The sequence below is a fragment of the Rana temporaria genome, chromosome 4, assembly GCF_905171775.1.
Source record: "Rana temporaria chromosome 4, aRanTem1.1, whole genome shotgun sequence".
NCBI classification, from domain to species: Eukaryota; Metazoa; Chordata; class Amphibia; order Anura; family Ranidae; genus Rana; species Rana temporaria.
The window spans coordinates 477,601,937-477,623,556 of record NC_053492.1 but is presented as its reverse complement, the minus strand read 5'-3'; positions in this window follow the sequence as shown (position 1 = coordinate 477,623,556).

Genomic DNA, 21,620 nt, shown 5'->3' with positions numbered 1-21,620 from the left:
AAAAATCTGATGGCGGTAATTTGTACATTGCGCTCCGCGTACACGCGGTGTCACGTGTCCTTTCCACGCGACATTCCGTTCATGGATAGACATTCAGGGCCAGATCCATATACATTGCGATCAGAGATACACTACGCCGCCGTACCTTACTTGTCGTATATTCGAATCCTCAGCGAGTTTGCGCCGTAAGTTATGGCAAGGTAGTGTATTTCTGGCGGCGGATTTGAAATTGGGCGGGTTGGGGGCGGGTTTCATTTAAATGAAGCGAGTCCCTGCGCCGAATGAACTGCGCATGTGTCGTCCAGAAATTTCTCGCCGTGCTTTGCGCGAAATGACGTCGCAACGACGTCATTTTTTGAAATTAGACGTGAGTTACGTCCTTTCCTATTCACGGACGACTTACGCAAAAAAAAAAAATTCAAATTTCGACGCGGGAACGACGGCGATACTTAACATGGCAAGTCTATCTATACGCCGCAAAATAGCAGCTTTAACTATACGCCGGAAAAAGCCGACTACAGACGACGTTAGAAAATGCGACGGCCACGCGTACGTTCGTGGATCGTCGTAAATCGCTAATTTGCATACCTGACGCGGAAAACGACGCAAACTCCACCCAGCGGGCACCGAAGTATTGCATTTAAGATCCGAAGCCGTACACCTGTCGGATCTAACCCAGATGCCGTCGTATTTTGGTTTGAAGATTCAAACTAAAGATACGACGCAGGAAATTTGAAAATACGCCGGCGTATCAGTAGATATCAGTAGATATCAGTAGATACGCCGGCGTACTCGCTATATGGATCTGGCCCTTAGTATCTAGCAGAATATTCTACAGCCGTATTAAAACCCAAAAGCCAGCATTTCATATGTTGCAGTTTACCGATTTCTTAGATGCGACGGCTGCGTTGGTTTTCTTTTTGTAGGCTTTCCTTCTGCTGTTTTATCATCTATTGATCCAGCCAGTAAGTCTGTTTTTTTTTTTTTTCAAAAGAACAAGCTCTCTTGCAGTTACAGGGATGAGACAAATCATTTAACACTGCCAGGGGGTGCTTACAATGGCGGCCGGTGCGCAACATTTTTTTTTGGGGGGGGCGCAAACAAACAAACATATTAAAAAAAATACTTAAAAAAAAAAACATCAATTGCAGCTGCTGTCCCTATTAAATGCAGCCGCTGTGCCCATCAAATTCAGCCGCTGTGCCCATTAAATGAAGTCTCTGTGCCCATGAAATGCAGCTGCTGTGCCCATCAAATGCAGCTACTGTGCCCATCAATCGCAGCTACTGTGCCCATCAAATGCAGCCGCTGTGCCCATTAAATGCAGCCGCTGTGCCCATCAAATGCAGCTACTGTACCCATCAAATGCAGCTATTATGCCCATAAAATGCAGCTACTGTGCCCATCAATCGCAGCTACTGTGCCCATCAAATGCAGCCACTGTGCCCATGAAATGCAGCCACTGTGCCCATCAAATGCAGCTACTGTGCCCATCAAATGCAGCTATTATGCCCATCAAATGCAGCTATTATGCCAATCAAATGCAGCTACTGTGCCCATCAATCGCAGCTACTGTGCCCATCAAATGCAGCCACTGTGCCCATGACATGGAGCCACTGTGCCCATCAAATGCAGCCACTGTGCCCATCAAATGCAGCTATTATGCCCATCAAATGCAGCTACTGTGCCCATCAATCGGAGCTACTGTGCCCATCAAATGCAGTCGCTGTGCCCATTAAATGCAGCTACTGTGCCCATCAATCGCAGCTACTGTGCCCATCAAATGCAGTCGCTGTGCCCATTAAATGCAGCTGCTGTGCCCATCAAATGCAGCCGCTGTGCCCATCAAATGCAGCTACTGTGCCCATCAATCGCAGCTACTGTGCCCATCAAATGCAGCCACTGTGCCCATTAAATGCAGCCGCTGTGCCCATCAAATGCAGCCGCTGTGCACCATCAAATGCAGCTATTGTGCCCATTAAATGCAGTCGCTGTGCCCATTAAATGCAGCTGCTGTGCCCATGAAATGCAGCCGCTGTGCCCATCAAATGCAGCTACTGTGCCCATCAAATGCACCAGCTGTGCCCATTAAATGCATCTGCTGTGCCCCATCAAATACAGCCGCTGTGCCCCATCAAATGTAACCACTGTGCCCATCAAATACAGCCGCTGTGCCCATCAAACGCAGCCACTGTGCCCATCAAATACAGCCACTGTTTGTAAGAACAAGGGCCTCTCCCCCACAACCCTGGCCTGGTGTTTGTGGGGGGTGCGGGGGGTTTCTATAGTTAGTCAGTGATGTCAGCCACCATCCATGCCCCCAATGTTTCCATTCCAGATAAGAGCTCAGGGAGTCTCGTCGGAGTCTCTCTTTCTCATTTTAGAAAGGTCGGAGGTATCCTTTAAATGTAGCCTTGGCGACGCGCGGCCCGCATTATTACGAGTGCGCTTTCCAGAAGGTATTCGCTCTCATTTGCCTTTTTGACTTTTCTAGGAAAATTCTGCTTCTTAATTCATAATCCGTCATAAATTACATCACCCGCTGACAGGTCTTCAGACGGAAGGCGAAAAAAAAAAAATGCTACGCAACCTTGAGCTCAGGTCGATCGTCTCTCCGCGGCGCCGGCAAGCGCTCCATCAATCACCCGCACGGCTCTATGTGTTTTTTTCTCCACTGTAATCTGAAAACGCCGGAACTTTCCGTTATCTGTTTACCGAAGATTAGCGAATTCACCCCATAAACAGGAGGCTCCCGGCCTGGAGACCCCCGGGGGTGTCAATCATTCCCCCCTCCTTACCTGTATATTCCACATTTATTACTGATAGGAAAGGAAATGGATACATTATATGAAATGTACGAAATTCATTTCCTATACATCAATCAGCCATGGGCGGCGTTCTGACCGCTGACGGGTAAAGGGAATGGCATTGATTATTTAATAACAAAGGCACCTGAAAATAAGTGGGATTTATTAACCCCTTCAATACTGGGGGGGCACTTTTACTCCCCCTTCCTGCCCAGGCCAGTGTAACGGTCACCACCGTTTACGACCTTCCATCCCATCCACGACAGCTTATCTGACACACAGACAAACCAGCAGGCCTCCCATTTCCCAGAATAACGAGACTTGCTCCGTGTTCTCTGGTTTCAAATGAAGACATCTTTAATGGTTCACTCTCAGCTTTTATACAGTTTTCAAGGCACAGGAACAATCAAACTGCCCCCCCCCCCCCTCATCACACCATGGGGCTTCAATCACATTCTTTTACATAATGATATTCAGAGTTAATTATCCCCCAGACTTTGCGTCTCCGACAAGTACATTCCACACATAAACAGTATACATAATGAAAGGTCTGGTAGCCAAGCTGACTCTGTTTCAACCCACAGAAGCAGTCTTAGCATCTCAACAGCCTCACACAATGGAAGGCCTTTCAGAAGCAGACTCAATTAGCATGTCAACAGGCTATCCAGAGAGATGAGTCATAGAATATTCTTTGCAGGCATTAAGGAATATACTGTAGATCACTGTCCATGCCAAAACAATCCAACATCTTCTGGCTCAATCTGTGCCCAAAAGTCACTCCTGTTACATGGCTCCCTCCTTGTGGAACACTCCGGCAGACCCGGCTTAATCCTTTTCGGGTCAACTTGGGGATGTCCGGAACTAGGAGGCCGGGATGACGTCTGTTTGCCGGGATAAACCATCAGCATTGCCATCTGGCTTACCAGGTCGGTAGCTGATGGTGAAGGTGAATAATAGAATTCAGTTCTGGAACAGTCACTTGCTTTGCTCTCTCAATGGCTCCCAAAACCTGTTGCTGATGCTCTTGGGAGAGATAAGGCACCACCTGGATGCAAATCCCATTTAATCTTTTGACAATTTCCGCCTGTTTGTGCATTTCAATGTTCAAGCCACGGGACATCTCATAATACATGACGTAGTGTCGTTGCATCTCTGATTTCTCACTGGCCAACTTTTCACATTACCATTTTAGACTGTGATATTGTGCCGGATCTACAGTATATGTTGGGGAAGGTAGTCTTACCCGGTTCTCAGCAGCAAGCGAGTTGGTTCCAGCAACGCGGGTTGGGGCACAGGTAGTCACTGTGTGGGCTTCAGCGGGACACATCGGGGCGTACGCAGAAACAAGGGGGGCCAAATCATTCCCCAGTAGTACATCTGCTGGCAAATCCTTCATCACCCCCACATTCACATGTCCCGAACCAACCCCCCAATCCAGGTGAACCCGGGCAACGGGTAGCCGGAAGACGGTGCCTCCCGCTACTCTTACGGCTACGGTGTCTCCGGTGTGCTGGCTCTCTGGGATGAGTTTCTTCTGTAGCAGGGTCATCGTGGCCCCAGAATCGCGTAGTCCATTGGCTACCTTTCCATTGACCCGGACAGTCTGCCTGTGTTGCTGCCTGTTGTCCTGGTTAGCTGCTTGTATCGGATCAGCCTCGTGCAGAACGCCCCAATGTTCTTCCTCCTCAATGCAGTGGGCCGCCGGGATGGATGTGCGGGGGTTCCCTCTTTCTGGCTGTCTCCATGACTGTGACTGCCTGGCTGGATTCAAGGGACAGTCTGACTTTTTGTGTCCTAGCTGTTTACACCCAAAACACTTGATGGGTTGTGAGTAGTCCTGGGAGTTGAACCTAGGCTGCTGAGGATAAGTGGCCTCTGGAGGTGGGTTTTAGGACGGTCCGACTGGGGTTTGTAGGCAATAGCCGGCGGGGGTGCCGCTGATCGATAATCCACCCGAGCTGTGGTCTTGACCCCAGATTTATCCAGTTTGCGGGCGTCTGTGTATTCGTCCGCCAGGCGAGCTGCTTCAGACAAGGAGAAAGGGTTTCTGTCCCGGACCCATTCTCTGACTTCCCGGGACAGTTTGTCAAAGAAGTGCTCTAGCAGGAACACCTGCAGAACCTCTTCCCTGGATTCTGCTTGGCATCCATCGACCCAGTGGAAGGCTGTGCGGTGTAGGCGGCATGCCCACTCGGTATATGAGTCTCCAGTCTGCTTGCTCGTCTCTCGGAACCGCCTCCGGTATGCCTCCGGTGTGACGGCATACCTGGCCAAAAGTGCTTCTTTTACTAGTCCATAGTTCATAATATCCTCGTCTGGGATGGCCCTGAACGCTTCACTGGCCGGCCGGACAATTTCCCAGACAAAATGGTAACCCATTCCTCTGTGGGCACCCGGTGTAGGGCACATTGCCGTTCAAAATCAGCAAGATACCCATCAATCTCCCCTTCAGTTTCAATGAAGTTCTAAAAAGCAGCAAAATGTATTTGTCTCCTTTCAGTTGGTGCTGCTGTGACTTCTGCTGCTGCAGAACGTCTTTGCCGTAGCCAATTTGCGTCCACAGCCGCTATAACTCGGTCTATGATCTCCAGTGGAGGGTTAGGACCATAGTGTGCCAGTCTTAGTTTGGCAGCCCGATCAAAACTTGCCTCCTCCGGGTAGGGTGACCACGTGTCCCGGATTGCCTGGGACAGTCCCGCATTTTGCAGTTCTGTCCCGGGTTCCGGGCACCTTCATTCCAGGACAATACAGTGTCCCGAATTGAAACTGACACAGCCACCCAAAGAGCCGACAGGTGGAAACTGTCTGTTTCGCAGCCCAGGGTGTTTGCCCCACCAAATGCCCTGCAATGCACTGCGCCCAAGCAGGGAGCAGTAAAAGCTGGTTGGGGCTGGGAAGCCGACATCCTTAACAACTGATGAGTCATCAGCTGTCAACGGGCTTCCCCACTGACAGCTGAAAAAAAAAATAGCTGCCAATAAAAAAATAAAAAAAATGGAGTAGGGTCCACCTCACCTAGTCCATTCCAGACCCTTTGGGGGCTTCCAGATTCTGGCTGCATGCCACCACAACCACCAGCCAGGGCAAGATGGGGACAAGGGGCTTTGGGGTGGGGGGGGGGGGGCAGAGCCCGAGGGGTCTGGTATGGACTAGGGGGAGGGGGCACTATGTTTTTGTGCTTTTTTTTTCAATAGCCGGATGCATGCAATTGCAAACGTGAGTCAATTTAAATGTGATTTGACTTGTGTTTTTTTTTTCTTTCGAAATTTCATTTTTGCTGCTGCAGGTTCTATACATGGTACACATGCACCACTTTACAGACAGACTAAGGGGACCCCCCAGGCACTATATTTAGAGGAATTGTTCATTTTTATTGTTGCACTTTAAGCATAATTAGAATCACTGCTCCTGAAAAATGTTAAAAACATTTTTTGCATTGATACATGTCCCCCAAGGCAGTACCCGGACCCCCATACCCCTATTATGGCCAATTACTTGCATATAAGCCTTTAAAATTGTCAACATTTTGTGAAGGAGGGCGGTGTCCCTGAATGGCAGTTTGGAAATGTGGTCACCCTACCTCCGGGGTCCTGTCTGTTACGCTGGGCCTTTCCGTTAAGTTGGGTCTTTCCGCTCCATCCATTTGGACCAGTTCTGTGATCACGTCCATCTTCTTATGGTTGCTGGCTGGTCTGCCGCGGTTCTCCAGTAAGTCCTTGTAGCTGTCCTTTAAGCGATGGAATTATCCCACTGCTAGCTACCAATTGTAACGGTCACCACCATTTACGACCTTCCATCCCAGTCACGACAGCTTATCTGACACACAGACAAACCAGCAGGCCTCCCATTTCCCAGAATAACGAGACTTGCTCCGTGTTCCACAGCCAGTTTTCAACTTTCAGCGTTGTCGCTGTTTAAATGACAAGTGCGCGGTCGTGCTACACTCTACCCAAACATTTTTTCCCCCACAAATTGAGCTTTCTTTTGGTGGTATTTGATCACCTCTGTGGTTTTTATTTTTTGCTATACAAATAAAAAAAGACTTTTGTAAATAAGTACATGTTCTCCTTCACTGATGGGCACTGATAAGGTGGCACTGACAGTCACTGATAAGGCAGCATCAATGAGGCAGCGCCAATGAGGTGGCACTGACAATGGGCACTGATAACGCGGCACCGATGAGACGTGTCAATGAGGTGGCACTGATGGGCACTGACGGGCACTGACAATGGGCACTAATATGCGGCACTGATGGGCACTGATATGCAGAACTGATGGGCATTGATAGGCTCTGATGCACTGCACCATGAGTGCTCTGATGGGCACTCATGGGTGGCACTGGTGGGCACTGATAGGCGACACTGGCCACTGAGGCTGCAATGATGGGTACTTATGGTTGGCACTGATAGGCGGCACTGCTGGGCACTGATAGGCAGTGCCGATCCTGACCTCCCTGGGGCCCTAAGCAAATTTACATGTGACATTAAAGGGGGGGGCGCTGCCTGCCGACAGTGACATGTGACATTAAAGTTGAGAAGCGGGGGGAGGGGGTGTTCTGCTGTCAGAAATTACATCTTACATTAAAGTGAGAAGCGGGGGGTACTGACTACTTACCTCTTCTCCCATGCAGCCAGCGAGTTGAGAAGCGGGGTGAGGGGCCGAAAATGACTTCTCACCAGGTGGGGCCTCTAGTAATTTGGTAATTTGGGGGGCCCTCTGCAGCTTTGCGGGGCCCTAAGCGGCTTGCATAGTGAGCCTATAGGGCGGATCGGCCCTGCTGATGGGCATTGATACATGGCACTGATGGACACTGACATGCGACACTGATATGTGGCACTGATGCTTATCCCTGATGGCACTGGCAGGGATTTTGGGTGGACACTGGTTGGCAGCTGCCTGGGCATTGATTGGCAGCTGCCTTGGCACAGATTTGCATTTCCCTGGTGGTCTAGGGTGGCATACCTGTTGGTCCAGTGTGGATGCCCATCCCTGGTGGTCCTGGGCAGCATACTGGTGGTCCTAGACAGGGATCCGAGGGGGGGCTATGCTGATAAATAATCAGCACAGACCCCCCTGTCAGGAGAGCAGACGATCTGCTCTCCTCTACTCGTGTCTGTCAGACGCGAGTGAGGAAAAGCCGATCAACGGCTCTTCCTGTTTACATTGTGATCAGCCGTGATTGGACACGGCTGATCACGTGGTAAAGAGCCTCCGTTGGAGGCTCTTTACTGAGATCGGTGTAGCGGTGTGTCAGACTGACACACCGCACCACTGATCGCCGCGATGCATGCCACCCACGGGCACGCGGCGGCTGTTATCCTGCTGGACGTCATTTGACGTCCAGTTAGGATAACGCAACCACTTCCCGGACGTCAATTTGCTATTGACCGGGCGGGAAGTGGTTCAGGTATAAAGTGAACATGTTGTCCCTGAAGTTGCTGTGTTGAAAGCAGAAAAAATGGGCCTGTGTAAGGATTCGAATTACTTTGATAAGGTTCAATTTGTAATGGCTGGACGACTGGGTCAGAGCAACTCCAAAACTGCAACTCTTGTGGGATGTTCCCGCTCTGCAGTGGTCAAGAGTGAACAAAAAAGTGGTCCAAAGAAGAAAAACCGGCCAACAGGAGACAGGGTGATGGGTGGCCAAAGCTCATTCATGGAGGTGGGGGGAAGGTTCATTGATGGAGGTGGGGAGGGAAGGCTTATTGATGGAGGTGGGGAGGGAAGGTTCATTGATGGAGATGGGGAGGGAAGGCTCATTGATGGAGGTGGGGAGGGAAGGTTCATTGATGGAGGTGAGGAGGGAAGGCTCATTGATGGAGGTGAGGAGGGAAGGCTCATTGATGGAGGTGGAGAGGGAAGGTTCATTGATGGAGGTGGGGAGGGAAGGCTTATTGATGGAGGTGGGTAGGGAAGGCTCATTGATGGAGGTGAGGGTGTTGTTATCATTGATGGAGGTGGGGAGGGGAAGGCTCATTGATGGAGGTGGGGAGGGAAGGCTCATTGATGGAGGTGGGGAGGGAAGGCTCATTGATGGAGGTGGGGAGGGAAGGCTAGTTGATGGAGGCGGCAAAGGAAGGCTCATTAATGGAGGTGGGGAGGGAAGGCTTATTGATGGGGGTGGGAAGGTAAGGCTCATTAATGGAGGTGGGGAGGGAAGGCTTATTGATGGGGGTGGGAAGGTAAGGCTCATTGATGGAGGTGGGGAGGGAAGGCTCATTGATGGAGGTGGGGAGGGAAGGCTCATTGATGGAGGTGGGGAAGGGAAGGCTCATTGATGGAGGTGGAGAGGGAAGGTTCAATGATGGAGGTGGGGAAGGGAAGGCTCATTGATGGAGGTGGGGGAGGGAAGGCTCATTGATGGAGATGGGGAGGGAAGGCTCATTGATGGAGATGGGGAGGGAAGGCTCATTGATGGAGGTGGGGGAGGGAAGGCTCATTGATGGAGGTGGGGAGGGGAAGGCTCATTGATGGAGGTGGGGAGGGAAGGCTCATTGATGGAGGTGGGGGAGGGAAGGCTCATTGATGGAGGTGGGGAGGGGAAGGCTCATTGATGGAGGTGGGGAGGGAAGGCTCATTGATGGAGGTGGGGAGGGAGGGCTCATTGATGGAGGTGGGGAGGGAAGGCTCATTGATGGAGGTGGGGAGGGAAGGCTAGTTGATGGAGGCGGCAAAGGAAGGCTCATTAATGGAGGTGGGGAGGGAAGGCTCATTGATGGAGGTGGGGAGGGAAGGCTCATTGATGGAGGTGGGGGAGGGAAGGCTCATTGATGGAGGTGGGGAGGGGAAGGCTCATTGATGGAGGTGGGGAGGGAAGGCTCATTGATGGAGGTGGGGAGGGAAGGCTCATTGATGGAGGTGGGGAGGGATGGCTCATTGATGGAGGTGGGGAGGGAAGGCTAGTTGATGGAGGCGGCAAAGGAAGGCTCATTAATGGAGGTGGGGAGGGAAGGCTCATTGATGGAGGTGGGGAGGGAAGGCTTATTGATGGGGGTGGGAAGGTAAGGCTCATTAATGGAGGTGGGGAGGGAAGGCTTATTGATAGGGGTGGGAAGGTAAGGCTCATTGATGGAGGTGGGGAGGGAAGGCTCATTGATGGGGGTGGGGAGGGAAGGCTCATTGATGGAGGTGGAGAGGGAAGGTTCAATGATGGAGGTGGGGAAGGGAAGGCTCATTGATGGAGGTGGGGAAGGGAAGGCTCATTGATGGAGGTGGGGGAGGGAAGGCTCATTGATGGAGATGGGGAGGGAAGGGTCATAGATGAAGGTGGGGAAGGAAGGCAGGATTATTGATGGAGGTGGGGAAGGAAGGCAGGATTATTGATGGAGGTGGGGAAGGGAAGGCTCATTGATGGAGGTGGGGAGGGAAGGCTCGTTGATGGAGGCGGGGAGGGAAGGCTCGTTGATGGAGGTGGGGAGGGAAGGCTCATTGATGGAGGTGGGGAGGGAAGGGTCATAGATGAAGGTGGGGAAGGAAGGCAGGATTATTGATGGAGGTGGGGAAGGAAGGCAGGATTATTGATGGAGGTGGGGAAGGGAAGGCTCATTGATGGAGGTGGGGAGGGAAGGCTCATTGATGGAGGTGGGGGAGGGAAGGCTCATTGATGGAGGTGGGGAGGGGAAGGCTCATTGATGGAGGTGGGGAGGGAAGGGTCATAGATGAAGGTGGGGAAGGAAGGCAGGATTATTGATGGAGGTGGGGAAGGAAGGCAGGATTATTGATGGAGGTGGGGAAGGGAAGGCTCATTGATGGAGGTGGGGAGGGAAGGCTCATTGATGGAGGTGGGGGAGGGAAGGCTCATTGATGGAGGTGGGGAGGGGAAGGCTCATTGATGGAGGTGGGGAGGGAAGGCTCATTGATGGAGGTGGGGAGGGAAGGCTCATTGATGGAGGTGGGGAGGGAAGGCTCATTGATGGAGGTGGGGAGGGAAGGCTAGTTGATGGAGGCGGCAAAGGAAGGCTCATTAATGGAGGTGGGGAGGGAAGGCTCATTGATGGAGGTGGGGAGGGAAGGCTTATTGATGGGGGTGGGAAGGTAAGGCTCATTAATGGAGGTGGGGAGGGAAGGCTTATTGATAGGGGTGGGAAGGTAAGGCTCATTGATGGAGGTGGGGAGGGAAGGCTCATTGATGGGGGTGGGGAGGGAAGGCTCATTGATGGAGGTGGAGAGGGAAGGTTCAATGATGGAGGTGGGGAAGGGAAGGCTCATTGATGGAGGTGGGGAAGGGAAGGCTCATTGATGGAGGTGGGGGAGGGAAGGCTCATTGATGGAGATGGGGAGGGAAGGGTCATAGATGAAGGTGGGGAAGGAAGGCAGGATTATTGATGGAGGTGGGGAAGGAAGGCAGGATTATTGATGGAGGTGGGGAAGGGAAGGCTCATTGATGGAGGTGGGGAGGGAAGGCTCGTTGATGGAGGTGGGGAGGGAAGGCTCGTTGATGGAGGTGGGGAGGGAAGGCTCATTGATGGAGGTGGGGAGGGAAGGGTCATAGATGAAGGTGGGGAAGGAAGGCAGGATTATTGATGGAGGTGGGGAAGGAAGGCAGGATTATTGATGGAGGTGGGGAAGGGAAGGCTCATTGATGGAGGTGGGGAGGGAAGGCTCATTAATGGAGGTGGGGGAGGGAAGGCTCATTGATGGAGGTGGGGAGGGGAAGGCTTATTGATGGAGGTGGGGAGGGAAGGCTCATTGATGGAGGTGGGGAGGGAAGGCTCATTGATGGAGGTGGGGAGGGAAGGCTCATTGATGGAGATGGGGAGGGAAGGCTAGTTGATGGAGGCGGCAAAGGAAGGCTCATTAATGGAGGTGGGGAGGGAAGGCTCATTGATGGAGGTGGGGAGGGAAGGCTTATTGATGGGGGTGGGAAGGTAAGGCTCATTAATGGAGGTGGGGAGGGAAGGCTTATTGATAGGGGTGGGAAGGTAAGGCTCATTGATGGAGGTGGGGAGGGAAGGCTCATTGATGGGGGTGGGGAAGGAAGGCTCATTGATGGAGGTGGAGAGGGAAGGTTCAATGATGGAGGTGGGGAAGGGAAGGCTCATTGATGGAGGTGGGGAAGGGAAGGCTCATTGATGGAGGTGGGGGAGGGAAGGCTCATTGATGGAGATGGGGAGGGAAGGGTCATAGATGAAGGTGGGGAAGGAAGGCAGGCAGGATTATTGATGGAGGTGGGGAAGGAAGGCAGGATTATTGATGGAGGTGGGGAAGGGAAGGCTCATTGATGGAGGTGGGGAGGGAAGGCTCGTTGATGGAGGTGGGGAGGGAAGGCTCGTTGATGGAGGTGGGGAGGGAAGGCTCATTGATGGAGGTGGGGAAGAAAGGTTTATTGGTGGGGGAGGAAACGCTCTTTGATAGGGATTGGCTAATGCTTCGGGCAGAGCATAAGTTCGGCCTGAACATCGCCCGTTCGGGTGTTTACCAAACACCCAAATTTTCTGTGTGCTCAGCAGGATGTTCACCCATCGAGCGTTCAGTCAATAGGTTGTTAAGGAGCTTAACAACAAGTGAGTCATCAGCTGTCAGCGGGCTTCCCCGCTGGCAGCTAAATGTAAAAAAAAAAGCAGACAAAAAATAAAAAAAATTGGGGAAAACAATGGCATGAGGTCCTTTCCCGTATGCATACCAAGCCCTTTGGCACCACTCCAAAATTAAATAAGAAAATGGCGTGGGCCCCCCCCAAAATCCATACCAGACCCTTAGCCAAGCGTGCAGCCTGGCAGGCAAGGAAAGAGGGGGGAGAAGTGAGTGTCCCCCTCCTAAACCATGCCAGGCTACATGCCCTCAAAATGGGATGGTGCTTTGGGGCGGGAGGGCTCTAAAGCACCTTGGGCCATATTCTCAAACAAGTTACACCGGCGTATATGGAGATGCGCGGCGTAAGTGTAAAGATGCGCCGTCCTATCTATGCGCCGTAGTCACAGAACCAGATCCGCCAGAAATCAGGCTACTCCTGTCCGTCTTAACTAGTTTAAGTTTACGCAGCGTAGGCGTATATTTCAGCTGATGGCATCCTAGGCTGCCATAGAATTAGTATTCAAATATGCAAATGATGTAGATGCGCTGATTCCCGAACCTACGCGCGATCGGCTTAGGCTACGCGCTGTGCGCGTAAGACGATTGTCCGGCTGAAAGTTACCCCTTATAAAGCTCGGTTAACTTTGCTCCAGACCTGAGTAAGTTAGCTTGAAAAAAGCAAATACAGCAGCACCATCCCGGACGAGCTGAGCAACCAAATTTTGAGGACAACACATTCGTATGCCAACATGCCAGGGGCAGGCGTGGTCTTAGCACTGCTAGTGTGTGAGGAGGAAGAGGCACTTAGAAGGAGGAGGGCACGGAGGAGGGCACGTGAGAGGATCTACCCACAGCGCATTAGCCTCTTTGGCATGGCTGATGTGGATGTGTTTCACCGTTATAGATTCAGCCCTGATGCCATACTTGAAATTACCAGAGCCCTGAAGAATGACATCAGCAGCCCAACACAACGATCCCATGCAGTGCAGCCACTGGTGAAGGTCCTGGCAACATTGCATTTTCTTGCCACAGGCTCTTTTCAAAGAACCAGTGGAGACGTGGTTGGGATATCCCAAACCAGCATGAGTAGATGCGTGCACCAAGTTGTCCCCGCAATACTCCGACGCATGTCGCACCACATAATCAGACCCACCCAGGAGGACATGCGGCTGAAGGCAATGACAGATTTCTGCCTAATTGATGGTTTCCCACGCACTGTGGGTGCAATTGATTGTACCCATGTGGCAATACAGCCCCCCCACGAGACCGAGCACATATACCGCAACAGAAAACATTGGCATTCTATCAATGTCCAAGTGATCGTGGATGCACATGGCCTCATATGGCACGTCCGTGCAAAACACCCCGGATCCAGCCATGACAGCTTTATATTCAGGCAAAGTGACATCCCAAGACAATTTGAGCAGAATGTGTATGGGGACAGTTGGCTGGTTGGTGAGTGACATGGGTGTCAGGTATGACTGTCCCCCCCCATGATGCAGACATCACGAGGGGCACATGCATGACTAACATCCTCCTGTCTTTTCCCTTCCAGGTGACTCTGCATATGCCCTGGGACCTCATCTCATGACTCCATTCCGCAATCCGCAAACACCAGGAGAGAGAAGATATAACGAAGCACACGCACGCACCCGTGGAGTGGTTGAGCGAACATTTGGCCTCCTTAAGTCACGATTTCGATGCCTGGATAAGACTGGGGGTACCCTGCTGTATTCCCCCAACTTCGTGTGCCAAATCATCGCTGCATGTTGCGTGCTGCATAACTTCGCAGTGAGAAAGGGCCTGCAGATTGACCTACGTGAGGACCTGACCCCCCAACCACCATGTCCCCCCCTAACCGAGGATACCCCGTCTGCTGATGGTACAGCAGTCAGGAGATGTCTCGTGGAGCGAATCTTTGAACGTTAAACACAAACATTAAACATGGCACACAGAAAATGCACGCATGCACACCACTGTGGTCCCTAACACACACCCCACATGCACAGAACATTGGATTAGACCGAAGTACACCGCACGGTACTAAGGAGCAGCAACGCCGCGTCAAGGCCCCAATGATGTTGCTGTCCATTCATACGTCATTCATACGGACCTGGGGAGAACTTATCACCAGCGCCCGAGGGTGACACCCCTTACTGGCAGGAATGTCACCACCCCACATTCACACACCATTCACACTGTACTCTGCAACACTGCCTGTGTGCAGCACCCAAAATTAAAAAAAAAGCTCTTAACCAGAGCAAATAATCAAAAAAGCTCTTAACCAGAGCAAATAATAAAATAAGCTCTTAACCAGAGCAAATAATAAAATAAGCTCTTAACCAGAGCAAATGAACAATAAATAATCACTTGCCCCGGCGCGGGCTACGCCTGGTGCCCAGGTTCCTGGCCCTCACTTGCCTGGGGGGAGCTGGGGCATCAGGTGGAGGAACATCTCCAGGTGGAGGAACATTCCCAGGTGCCTCCCTGCCTGCCTGTCTGCCCTCCAAAGCTAGTGCTATGCGGGTGAGCAATGACTCCTGGGTAGCTGTCTGGGCCTGAACAGCCCTTCGCAGGCACCTGACCTCCCCCACAAGTTCGGCAGTTGTAGTCTGCAGCTCACCCAGGCTGGTGATTGTGGCTGCGCAGTTTCCAGCCACATCTTGCAGAGCATCTGGTACTGCTCCCGAGGAGGCCAAGCTGTCGGACAGGCGCCTCAACTCCACCAAGATTTCACCCATATGACGGGTTTGCTGGTCCTGCTGCCTGGCCAGATTCTCATGAAGCATTTCTGCCGCACCCCTTGTCCTGTGGGTAGCCCTCCTGGGGACAGGAGTGGCTGGGCCCCTTGCATAGAGTGAGGACCTGGAGGGGCTGGAGATGAGGGGGATGGGACGGGAGGGACTGGAGAGGGTGTTGGAGGACCCTGAGGGGCTGGATATGCGGGGGCTTTGTGATGGTCCTGCCACCACATGCGACTCCTCCAAAAAAAGGAAGACCTCCTGCTCGCTGTGGACCACCTCTTCCTGGACCACCTCTTCCTGGACCACCTCTTCCTGGACCTCCTCTTCCTGGACCACCTCTTCATGGACCTCCTCCTCAACAACCTCCTGCGCGGAGGACTGACCACTCCCCTCCACCAAGGCCTGTTGGCTTCCCAGGAGGTCAGTCACAGAAGCAGACTGCTCAGTGGATGATGGTCTGTGACGGCCACTGGCAGCATTGGATGGCCCCGCTTCATCCTGCTCACCTGTGGATGACACAAAACAGTCACATGTTGGTGGACCAACACACTTGTCACATAACCCACCACCCCCACCACACATGCAACACACCAGAAGATAAAACACACTTACCTGTCCTCATGGGTGGCTCACTTGAGTCATGGCCCTCCAGGCCCTCCACCTGCTCCCTCCGAAGGCAGCGGGCAATCACTTCCTCCTCTTGAGTGAGCCGGGTAGAACAGGGTGGCCCCCCTCCTGTGCCCCTGGCATGCTTTGCAATGATGGCCATCTTGTTCCTGACCACACCACGCAGGTCATTCATTTTTTTCTGAATTTCCTGGGGGGTCCTTGCCTCATGGCCTAAGGCATTGACCTGGGCAGTCACTTTCCTAAGGATCTCCTCCTTTTTGGTTTTACTTGTGCTGCCACTGTCAGCACCATGGAGTCTTGAATCGTATCTCTCCATGGCAGAGACTACGATGGCCCTCTCATCTTGGGTGAAATTCTTTTTTCTCCTTTCCTTCCTGGGTCCAGGCATTGCAAAGCTAAAGAGAAAAATCTCCACCAACAGAATCAATATGGAGTCACTTTGCACTCGTTGGGCGCATGTGGTGACGCATTTATACACTGGGCCGGCCCAACTCAGCAGGGATTTACGCCTACTGTTGTTTTGCGCATGCGCAGAGGGCGGGGCACGTCCGGCGCATGCTCCGTTCGGTCTGGACATCATTTGCATGGGGTCACGGTTCATTAGCATTCTTCACGCCCACATCCCTCCTACCGTCACTTGCGCCTACTTACGCCGACACATTTCAGCTCCGCGAGCGCAACGTAGGACGCATGTGGTACGGGAATATGGGAGAGCTCTCTCCAAGTTAAGCCGGCGTAGCGCAACTATGATGCGCTACACCTGAGTAAATATGCGCCGATCTACGAGAATATGGCCCCTTGTCCCCATGTTGAGGGGCCTCTCCCCCACGACCCTGGCCAGTGGTTGTGGGGGTCTGTGGGTAGGGGGTTTATCAGAATCTGGAATCCCCCGTTAAAAAGTGGGCCCCTAGATCCCACCCCCCATGTGAATTAGTAGGGGTACATAGGGACCCGACTGCTCGGATATCTTCCCATGAGACGGCCAAGCCGCACTTTACTCTCTTAACTAGAACTGTCAACCCGGCTGATACCCGTCATCATCATCCCATCATTGGAACCACGAGTGCACCTGGTTGGGCAGGCCTCCCTCCTGGTTAATGTAAAACGTTTTTTGCATTATTCTAATACAGTTTTCTCTTGCCCTGCCTGTGAATTATTGCCGCTGCACCCCACCTAGGGGTGCCCCTCAACCGCAAGTGTAAATGTGTCCTTAGACTAAAATTTGTTCCCGGCCAACCCAGACAAATAGGCTTTCCATCTGCCTGGAGGCTTCTCAGCCGTCATCGCCTGCCAAAGACACTGGCCTGTGACTACTGAAGGATTCCGCTATTGTATCTAAATGTATCATTCTGAATATTTTATCTCTTACCTTGTGGTAATGAGGTTGTTATTTTCACACAGTGACGGGTTATCGCCCAATAAATGTACATATTTAAGACCAGAGATTGATCAGCGTCCAGGACATAAACATTCATGACCCATAAACATGACTGATCGTTCGTACACGCCGTTCGGAATCAAGCGGCGTATCGGTCTTGTTTCGCCGCCTCGGGAATGCATTGTTTGGATCCGATAACCCCCGAGGGTTCAATCGGCTATTACCCAACCTGCCATTATCCTGCACATTGCCCAACAAGCATGTGAGGTCACTGAACTCTGGTGACCCCCTTGGGGGCGGGGGCTTAGGGTTCATTCTTCATCAGATTTTATGTATTGATGTGGAAGTTGCATTCTGCAAAGATCTCAATCATTTTGAGTGATTCTTTCACCTTTGAGTCATTACAATGTAATCATTTTATAATGTAGTATAATGCAGATAAGAAACAGTTTCTTCACCAAGCAAGCCCCGGAGGATTTGGCTGCCTAATGACCAGGCCATTTTTTGCGATTCGGCACTGCGTCGCTTTAACTGACAATTGCGGGATCGTGTGACATTGTATCCAAACAAAATTGGCGTCCTTTTTCCCCCACAAATAGAGCTTTCTTTTGGTGGTATTTGATCACCTCTGCGGTTTTTATTTTTTGCGCTATAAACAAAAATAGAGCGTCAATTTAAAAAAAAAATTCAATATTTTTTACTTTTTTGCTATAATAAATATCCCCCCAAAAAATATATATAAAAAAGTTTCCCTCAGTTTAGGCCGATACGTATTCTTCTACATATTTTTGGTAAACAAAATCGCAATAAGCGTTTATTGATTGGTTTGCACAAAAGTTATAGGCCCGGATTCACATCCATCGGCGCATATATATGCCGCCGTAGCGTATCTCTTTTACGCTACGCCGACGCAGCGCACAGAGGCAAGCATGGAATTCACAAAGCAAATGCTCCCAACGTTGCGCCGGCGTAACGTAAATTCCTAGGCGTAAGCCCGCCTAATTCAAAATAGGTGGAAGTGGGCGTGATCCATTTAAATGAAGCGTGACCCCATGCAAATGATGGGCCGAACGAACGGCGCATGCGCCGTCCCGTGGACGCATCCCAGTGCGCATGCTCAGAATCACGTGGAAAATACTCCCTAAGATACGTTGAATCACTGCCTACGATGTGAACGTAACCTACGCCCAGCCCTAATCACGTACTACGTAAACTACGTAAAATACGACAGCTGATCCCTGGTCCATACCTTTGCATGAGTTGCGCCTCATAGATGGGGAATAACTATACGCCAGACGTAAGCCTTACGTAGACCGCGTATATTAATGCGCCGGGCGCAAGTACGTTCGTGAATCGGCGTATCTCACTTATTTGCATATTCAAATTGTAAATCAATGGGAGTGCCCCTTGCGGCCAGTGTAAATATGCGCCCACGATACGCCGGCGTAGGAAACTTACGTCGGTCGTAGGAAGCCTATTTTCAGGCGTATCTAATTCTGTGGGCAAGGCGCACAGATACGACCGTGTGTATGCAAGCCAAGCTTGAGCAGAATTCCGTCGGAAAAACAATCCAATGTTTTATTCCGTCAGAAAATCCGATCGTGCGTACGGGGCATAAGGCTAACTTTCCTCTCCGGACCTGGGCTCAATTTCCACCAGGGATGGTTTTTGACTGTAATCCCTAACCATATAACCACAGTGGCGGTTCGTCCATAGAGGGCGCTGGAGCGCCGCCCCCTCTGGCTCTCACCGCCACTGAGTCTAATAACATACATTCATGCATTGCACCGATCTATGTTATTGTCCCGCTGCCGCCCACTATTCAGCTGGCCGGATGTTGAGCGCCAGCCAGCTGAATAACAGCAGCTGAATGGATGTGTGGAAGTGCCTATCAGAGCCAGCGGCTCTGATATGCTTTCTGAGTACAGCCCTCGGGTCCCCGGAAGCTTATCCTCAGAAAGCACGGGGGGTGCGTTCCTTGGATAAGGTAGACAGGTGTCTCAGCCAATCAGGTTGGCCGGTTCTGGCTACCGGTAACCTGATTGGCTGAAGCATCATCGAGGGCGGGAGAAGACATCGAGGTGAGGGTGACTCCAGTAAAGGTAAGTGCCGGGCAGGGGGGGGGGGGGGGCACAGCAGCGAAGAAGGGCACAGTGACATCAATGGGGACAATTGGCACAGCAGCGACAATTAAAGGGCACAGTGATGACAATAGGCACAGTGGGAACAATGGGCACAGTGGGGACAATTGGCACAGCGGCATATATAGGCACAGTGGCGACAATTAAAGGGCACAGTGATATCAATGGGCACAGTGGCGACAATGGGCACAGTGGCGACAATTAAAGGGCACAGTGGTGACAATTGGCACAGTGGCTGCGTTTGATGGCATGGCATAGTGACTGCATTTGATGGCATGGAACAGTGGTGACAATTCATGTCACAGTTGCTGCATTTGATGGCATGGCATAGTGACTGCATTTGATGGCATGGCACAGTGGTGCGAATTGATGGCACAGTGGCTACGTTTGATGGCATGGAACAGTGGTGACAATTGATGGCACAGTGGCTGCGTTTGATGGCATGGCACAGTGGTGACAATTGATGGCACAGTGGCTGCGTTTGATGGCATGGCACAGTGGTGACAATTGATGGCACAGTGGCTGCGTTTGATGGCATGGCACAGTGATGACAATTGATGGCACAGTGGCTGTGTTTGATGGCATGGCACAGTGGTGCGAATTGATGGCACAGTGGTGCGAATTGATGGCACAGTGGCTGCGTTTGATGGCATGGCACAGTGGTGCTAATTGATGGCACAGTGGCTGCGTTTGATGGCATGGCACAGTGGTGACAATTGATGGCACAGTGGCTGCGTTTGATGGCATGGCACAGTGGTGACAATTGATGGCACAGTGGCTGCGTTTGATGGCATGGCACAGTGGTGACAATTGATGGCACAGTGGCTGCGTTTGATGGCATGGCACAGTGATGACAATTGATGGCACAGTGGCTGTGTTTGATGGCATGGCACAGTGGTGCGAATTGATGGCACAGTGGTGCGAATTGATGGCACAGTGGCTGCGTTTGATGGCATGGCACAGTGGTGCTAATTGATGGCACAGTGGCTGCGTTTGATGGCATGGCACAGTGGTGACAATTGAGCACCAGCCGCCACTGTATAACCACATCATCAAACCATCAGAACTGCAGAAATAGATCCTTAAATACAAATACATTTGTAACAAAACTTAAAAAAGAAACAAGGAGGTAAAATTGATATTTTTAGCGGTTTCCTTTTTTGTAGCAAATTTTTATTTTTCAACAGTTTTGCTACAAAGGATTGTGAGAAATGTGTTCATTGTATTTCAATCACAGAGAATAGAAACCCAGAGGAGTCTTTTTTTGTAGAAATGTGAGTGTTCGGAACTCCCAGGGGGGGCGGTGACTTTTGTTGTGAATTTGGTGCTGGAAGTCATTAGACATTGTTACTGTTTTGCTTCTGATCAGAAGTGTTAGCAATATTTTTTTTCCGAGTGTGGTTTATACAGAATGTTTAATGACAACATTGTAATGCATCATTATTCAGGATTAAATCAAATAAATTATATGTGGTGGCGGTAAGTATTCTGAAGTGACTATAATCTTGCATTATTATATGCAGAATACTGTACAGAACACTTTATTCATCCCAAAGGGAAATTGTTACAACACAGACACACTTAACAAAGACAACACAAAGATCACAACAATAAACAGAATAAGGTGCAAAAATGACCAACAGCAGCCATTAACACCAAATAACAATATTATAACTACACTACAAATAAAACATCCATACAATTAAAATACAACATAGAATAAATAACCAAGATTAAAATAACAGACAAACAAACTACCAAATGGAAATAGTACACCACAAAAAATGTGCTGAAAAACTTATACTCGAGTATATAATACGGTACCTAGAAAAACAACACAAAATCCTGATCATAACCCAGAATAAAATCTTCACCTCTGGCCCACTGCATACAGGAGAGCGCTGGCCACTGCATACAGGAGAGCGCTGGCCACTGCATACAGGAGAGCGCTGGCCACTGCATACAGGAGAGCGATGGCACCTGCATACAGGAGAGCGCTGGCCACTGCATACAGGAGAGCGCTGGCCACTGCATACAGGAGAGCGCTGGCCACTGCATACAGGAGAGCGCTGGCCACTGCATACAGGAGAGCGCTGGCCACTGCATACAGGAGAGCGCTGGCCACTGCATACAGGAGAGCGCTGGCCACTGTATACAGGAGAGCGCTGGCCACTGTATACAGGAGAGCGCTGGCCACTGCATACAGGAGAGCGCTGGCCACTGTATACAGGAGAGTGCTGGCCACTGCATACAGGAGAGCGATGGCACCTGCATACAGGAGAGCGCTGGCCACTGCATACAGGAGAGCGATGGCACCTGCATACAGGAGAGCGCTGGCCACTGCATACAGGAGAGCGCTGGCCACTGCATACAGGAGAGCGCTGGCCACTGCATACAGGAGAGCGCT